The sequence below is a fragment of the Schistocerca serialis genome, chromosome 1, assembly GCF_023864345.2.
Source record: "Schistocerca serialis cubense isolate TAMUIC-IGC-003099 chromosome 1, iqSchSeri2.2, whole genome shotgun sequence".
NCBI lineage: Eukaryota > Metazoa > Arthropoda > Insecta > Orthoptera > Acrididae > Schistocerca > Schistocerca serialis.
In genome coordinates this window covers 713,061,175-713,067,470 of record NC_064638.1, presented here as the reverse complement: position 1 = coordinate 713,067,470, position 6,296 = coordinate 713,061,175, and the positions used below count along the sequence as shown (strand labels likewise).

General features: G+C 49.2%; 1 pseudogene; it reads right to left on the bottom strand.

The window, feature by feature from the left end:
• Positions 1–4,652: 4,652 nt before the first annotated feature.
• Positions 4,653–4,770, bottom strand: LOC126427465 (5S ribosomal RNA; annotated as a pseudogene).
• Positions 4,771–6,296: the final 1,526 nt, after the last annotated feature.

Genomic DNA, 6,296 nt, shown 5'->3' with positions numbered 1-6,296 from the left:
CGCCGCTGAACCCGCCACTCCCCTTGGGGAGAGGGTGACCCAACCGCGCCCGGTACCCGCGAAGATGTCTCGACAGCAGGGACAGTGGGTGAAGCATGTAACACCTGGGGTGTACCATGCGACGCACCAGACTCCCCACTGCCGCTACACTCCGAGGCAGCAGCCTGAAGACGGCTGACTGCGGCCATCAACACGTTCAGCTGTTCGCGAACAGTGGCCAGCTCCTCCTGCGTCCGTACACAGCAGTCACACATCCTATCCATCCTAAGAAATCAATTTACTGTAGAGAGTTATTCAACTTTTAACTGGACTGCTAATTCACTAAAGGCGACTGACTAAACTGACTAAACTGTGGTTGCTAGCCACTTATTGTAGAAAACAATGAAAATAGCACTACCGGTCTCTGGACTGTATTGAAAACAAACACTGGCACTATGGTTGTCTGAAGGGACTCTCTGACTGTATTCAAAACAAACACGAAATCTATGGAACACTATTACTAAGCACTCGACAATTAAAGCTTCCTAAAAGCAAAAACACAAGGAAGAAGAAGTGACAAGTACGAATAATACAGTTAATACTTAAATTAACGAAGCTCGCTGCACAGCAGACGTGAAGCGGACGGCAGTTACGACGACACTGACTCTACTGGCACTATGGCTGACTAAAGGGACTCTCTCTGACTGTATTCAAAACAAACACGAAATCTATGGAACACTATTACTAAGCACTCGACAATTAAAGCTTCCTAAAAGCAAAAACACAAGGAAGAAGAAGTGACAAGTACGAATAATACAGTTAATACTTAAATTAACGAAGCTCGCTCCACAGCAGACGTGAAGCGGACGGCAGTTACGACGACACTGACACTACTGGCACTATGGCTGACTAAAGGGACTCTCTCTGACTGTATTCAAAACAAACACGAAATCTATGGAACACTATTACTAAGCACTCGACAATTAAAGCTTCCTAAAAGCAAAAACACAAGGAAGAAGAAGTGACAAGTATGAATAATACAGTTAATACTTAAATTAACGAAGCTCGCTGCACAGCAGACGTGAAGCGGACGGCACATTAATGTGATCACATGATAAAAATCTGAATAACCACCTTTTGCAACGCTGACCACCGCGAGACGGGCAGGGAGAGATTCAAATAGTTCAAATGGCTCTAAGTACTATGGGATTTAACATCTGAGGTCATCAGTCCCCTAGGCTCAGAACTACTTACACCTAACAAACCTAAGGACATCACACACATCCATGTCCGAGGTAGGATTCGAACCTGCGACTGTAGCAGCAGCGCGGTTCCGGACTGAAGCACCTAGAACCGCTCGGCCACAGTGGCCGGCGCAGGGAGAGAGTCAGAAAGGTTATGGAAGATATCGACAGTGAAGTGGAGCCATGCCGACGCCAATGTCGTGACCAGCTGCGCCACTTGTCTCGGTTGAGGACCAATGTTGTGTACAGTCCGAACACGGTGGTTCCACAGATACTCGATTGGCATTAAATTCGGGGAGTCTAGTGGTCAGGGTAGTACGCCAAACTCATCCCGGTGCTCTCTGAAACACGTACGTACACTGCAGACTGTGACGCGCTGCATTCTCCTGCTGGTAGACCCCAACGAGCTGAGAAAAGAAAACTGTATGTAGAGGTAGATACGGTGCCTAAGGATACATGCATACTTGTCTTGATCCGTTGTGCTTTCCAGAATGACGAGATCAGACGGAGAATGCCCGAAAGTATTCCCCAGACTATGACCGTTGCAGGGTGTTTTTTTTTTTCAGACGTTTTGCGCCGCACATGCTAAGGCCATCTGTCCGACGGACCACAAAACGTGATTCATCTAAAAAAGCCATTCGTCGCCACTCAGTGGACTTCCAGCTGCCGTACCGGCGCGCAAATATCAGCCTTCGTCGCTGATGAACAGCAGTCAACATGGGTAAACGAACCAGGCACTTGCTGTGGAGGAACATACGCAGAAATGTTCGCTGAACAGCCGTTGAGGAGACACTATTGGTAGCCACTTGGTTCAGCTGGATGGCCAATTGCTCAACAGTTGCACGTCTACTCCTCTGTTCACGTCTTCACAGCCGTCGTCCATCCCTATCATCTATGACCAGTGGTGCGCTAGAGTTGGCTCTGCGCCGCATTTGATGGCGCCATTTTGCCGTGCGCCGTACACTTTAACCACTGCGACACCGAACGTATTCAGTCTTTGCCATTTCGAAAATGCGTCCATCCTTGACCCTAAAGCAAATGATCGTGCCCTTTTGGTCGGCAGATAAATCTCTCCATTTACGCTGAGAACGACTGCACTGTGTTTCGCGACCCCCTGTCACGCTTTAGTTACTCCCGAATGCCACTGCTGTCACCTGACGTCTGTGTGCGGTTATTGCGCGTTGACATCAAACGTAGTCGGTGGTTACATTAATGTGGCCGGAGCGTGTGGTTCTTGAAAATGTGTGTGTGTGAGTGTGCGTTGGCACTTACGGGCGCTCAACGTCGAGATCATCAGCGCCCTGACACACATGAATTAAACGAATGTGGACAAATTTAGTAAAATGGAAGTATACACGCAAAGAAAGCGGGAAAAGATGAAAAATGCTGTATACGAAAATAAAAAGTAAGGAAAACTAAAAAGGAGCGTCAAGGATGTCACAGGAAATTGTCACTGGGTAAAAACATTGTACAGTCACAGAACTTTAAAACATTAACCACATTCGTTTGAGCATTTCCTAAAAGAGATGGCAGATCCGCAGGCAAGTCAGCCGCGGCCCGCTGGTCAAAAATTAAAACGCAATCCAATAAAACGTAGCGCACAGTGACCTGGACGCCACAAGTACCACACATTGTTGGGTCCTCTCGCCGGAGCAGGAAGCCATGCGTCAAGCCTATCCGAAGCCTAGTGAGGAGAACCTCGTCCCGTATGCGGGGCTGGAAAGAAGTACACCACACACGCGTTGTGGGATTGACTAAACGGAGCTTATTGTCAGTTATTTCGAGCCATTCATCCTCCCACCGACGCATGATTCGTGAGCTCAATAGCGAGGTGTGTACGTGCAGGGGGATCGCACACTGCAATAGTTGCGGATCGAGACACGCCTCCTTGGCTGCGAGATCTGCACTTTCGTTCCCAGCAATGCCGACGTACCCTGGAACCCAGCAGAAAGCCACCTCCTTTCGCAGTCATTGTAGTTGGAGGAGGGCATCCTGGATGTTCTGGACTAATTTATCTGCTGGATACAAAAGTTGCAATCAGTGAAGGGCACTTAGTGAATCGGAACAGACAAGAAATTTAGGACGGGAAGAGCATCTCACCTGCTCTAGTGTCCGCAAGGTCGCAGACAGTTGTGTATCAAAGGTAGTAAATGCTTTGCCCATTTACAGAGAATGTTTCGCAATCGGCAAGATTTCTATGGCGGTTAGACGCCGAGAGAAAGGTACTTCTGTTAGTAGAGTAAACCCCTTACCGACAGGAAAGTGTCTCTGTTGACTGGGTAGACCTTGCCGGCGGAGAGCTGCAGCGCCGTCTGGGCTCTGCACATGACGACCCGTAGCGTGCTGGTCACCCGCCGGTCCACCCCCACCCAGGCGGAGCCGTAAGCCGCCAGCGACACGGACAGGCCCTGCAGGCACCGCGCATGCCATATAACAGCTACAAGCATTCGTGGGTTGGCAACACCGATGAAATTGTCTCAGTGATAAACGTGTGTTGGAGAGAACACCCGTTTCAGACTGTCCCTGCCCTCTCACTGCTCACTAACAGTATGGAACACAGGTAGCGATCATGAAAGTTATTGCAATTGGCATTATTATCACCAAGGATTAAATGAATGTGTTTTGTATCACTCTCTTATGATCTCACAAATCTAACGTTTCGTTGGGTGGTCAACTACTGTACTTCGTTTTGACTCGTCCACTTGACCTTTTCCATTTCCTCTGTCTTGATACTTGCTTTTCTTTTTTTTTTTTTTTTTTTTAACTGTAATCGATACTGTATTCAATACATTGAAAGTATGACTAAAATCGCCTTGAGACACATTTTTTTCGTGTTTTGTTGAATTACGCGATGCGTTTGGACGCCGTGGGTGCATCGTCAGCTGAACATTGTCTTAATACATAATTTACTCCTGCTTTGAGTGGGGTGAAATATGTGAAGCACAGTGAAAAATATAGTGAAGAATTTACTGAACAATCCAGGAAGAACATTTTAAACCTTTTAACACCAATAGCCATTGTGTTATCTTTTCTGTTATCGCATGTCACGTCACTCTTGGCGCATATTTGTTTATAGATTTTTAAAAACACATCACAGACGCAGTTTAACATGATATGATCAAAGGTGAAGTTTATGACATAGTGTCAAAGATGTGAGTATTAACTAAATTGACATATGCATGCAATAAATTTGAAATAAGGTTTTACAATTACTAAAATAGCTATTTGCACTCCTTCATTAGGCCACATGTGGCCCATCCGGACCATCCGACAGCCGTATCATCCTCAGCTGAGAATGTGGATACGAGGGGCGTGTGGTCAGCACACCGCTCTCTCGGTCGTTACGATGGTTTTCTTTGACCGGAGCTGCTACTATCCGGTCGAGTAACTCCTCGGTTGGGATCAGGAGGCTGACTGCACCCCGAAAAATAGCAACAGTGCATGGCGGCCCGGATGGTCACCCACCCAAGTGCCAGCCACGCCCAACAGCGCTTAACTTCGGTGATCTGACGGGAACAGGTGTATCCACTGCGGCAAGGCCGTTGCTCAAAACAACTATGGTTAGCGAAATTTGCCTGTTCATTTAAGATAGATTCACGCTTTTTGGTTGTTTGGAGATATATTTTCAGTTGTTCTAAGTGATTTATGGTCTTACCATTGGGTCCATTGCGTAGTATTATCAGACTGCTTTTCTCTTGTTTATATGCGTTTGACTTCAAGTATATACTGCAAAATAACTGATTTTTAGATTGATTGACACTTAAAGCATTTATGTGTTCTTGGAAATGGGTCTTGAAATTTCTGCCTGTTTCCCTACGTAGTATGCAGAACACCTGGGGCATGATACTGTTTGGGTATACACTCCTGGAAATGGAAAAAAGAACACAATGACACCGGTGTGTCAGACCCACCATACTTGCTCCGGACACTGCGAGAGGGCTGTACAAGCAATGATCACACGCACGACACAGCGGACACACCAGGAACCGCGGTGTTGGCCGTCGAATGGCGCTAGCTGCGCAGCATTTGTGCACCGCCGCCGTCAGTGTCAGCCAGTTTGCCGTGGCATACGGAGCTCCATCGCAGTCTTTAACACTGGTAGCATGCCGCGACAGCGTGGACGTGAACCGTATGTGCAGTTGACGGACTTTGAGCGAGGGCGTATAGTGGGCATGCGGGAGGCCGGGTGGACGTACCGCCGAATTGCTCAACACGTGGGGCGTGAGGTCTCAACAGTACATCGATGTTGTCGCCAGTGGTCGGCGGAAGGTGCACGTGCCCGTCGACCTGGGACCGGACCGCAGCGACGCACGGATGCACGCCAAGACCGTAGGATCCTACGCAGTGCCGTAGGGGACCGCACCGCCACTTCCCAGCAAATTAAGGACACTGTTGCTCCTGGGGTATCGGCGAGGACCATTCGCAACCGTCTCCATGAAGCTGGGCTACGGTCCCGCACACCGTTAGGCCGTCTTCCGCTCACGCCCCAACATCGTGCAGCCCGCCTCCAGTGGTGTCGCGACAGGCGTGAATGGAGGGACGAATGGAGACGTGTCGTCTTCAGCGATGAGAGTCGCTTCTGCCTTGGTGCCAATGATGGTCGTATGCGTGTTTGGCGCCGTGCAGGTGAGCGCCACAATCAGGACTGCATACGACCGAGGCACACAGGGCCAACACCCGGCATCATGGTGTGGGGAGCGATCTCCTACACTGGCCGTACACCACTGGTGATCGTCGAGGGGACACTGAATAGTGCACGGTACATCCAAACCGTCATCGAACCCATCCTTCTACCATTCCTAGACCGGCAAGGGAACTTGCTGTTCCAACAGGACAATGCACGTCCGCATGTATCCCGAGCCACCCAACGTGCTCTAGAAGGTGTAAGTCAACTACCCTGGCCAGCAAGTTCTCCGGATCTGTCCCCCATTGAGCATGTTTGGGACTGGATGAAGCGTCGTCTCACGCGGTCTGCACGTCCAGCACGAACGCTGGTCCAACTGAGGCGCCAGGTGGAAATGGCATGGCAAGCCGTTCCACAGGACTACATCCAGCATCCCTACGATCGTCTCC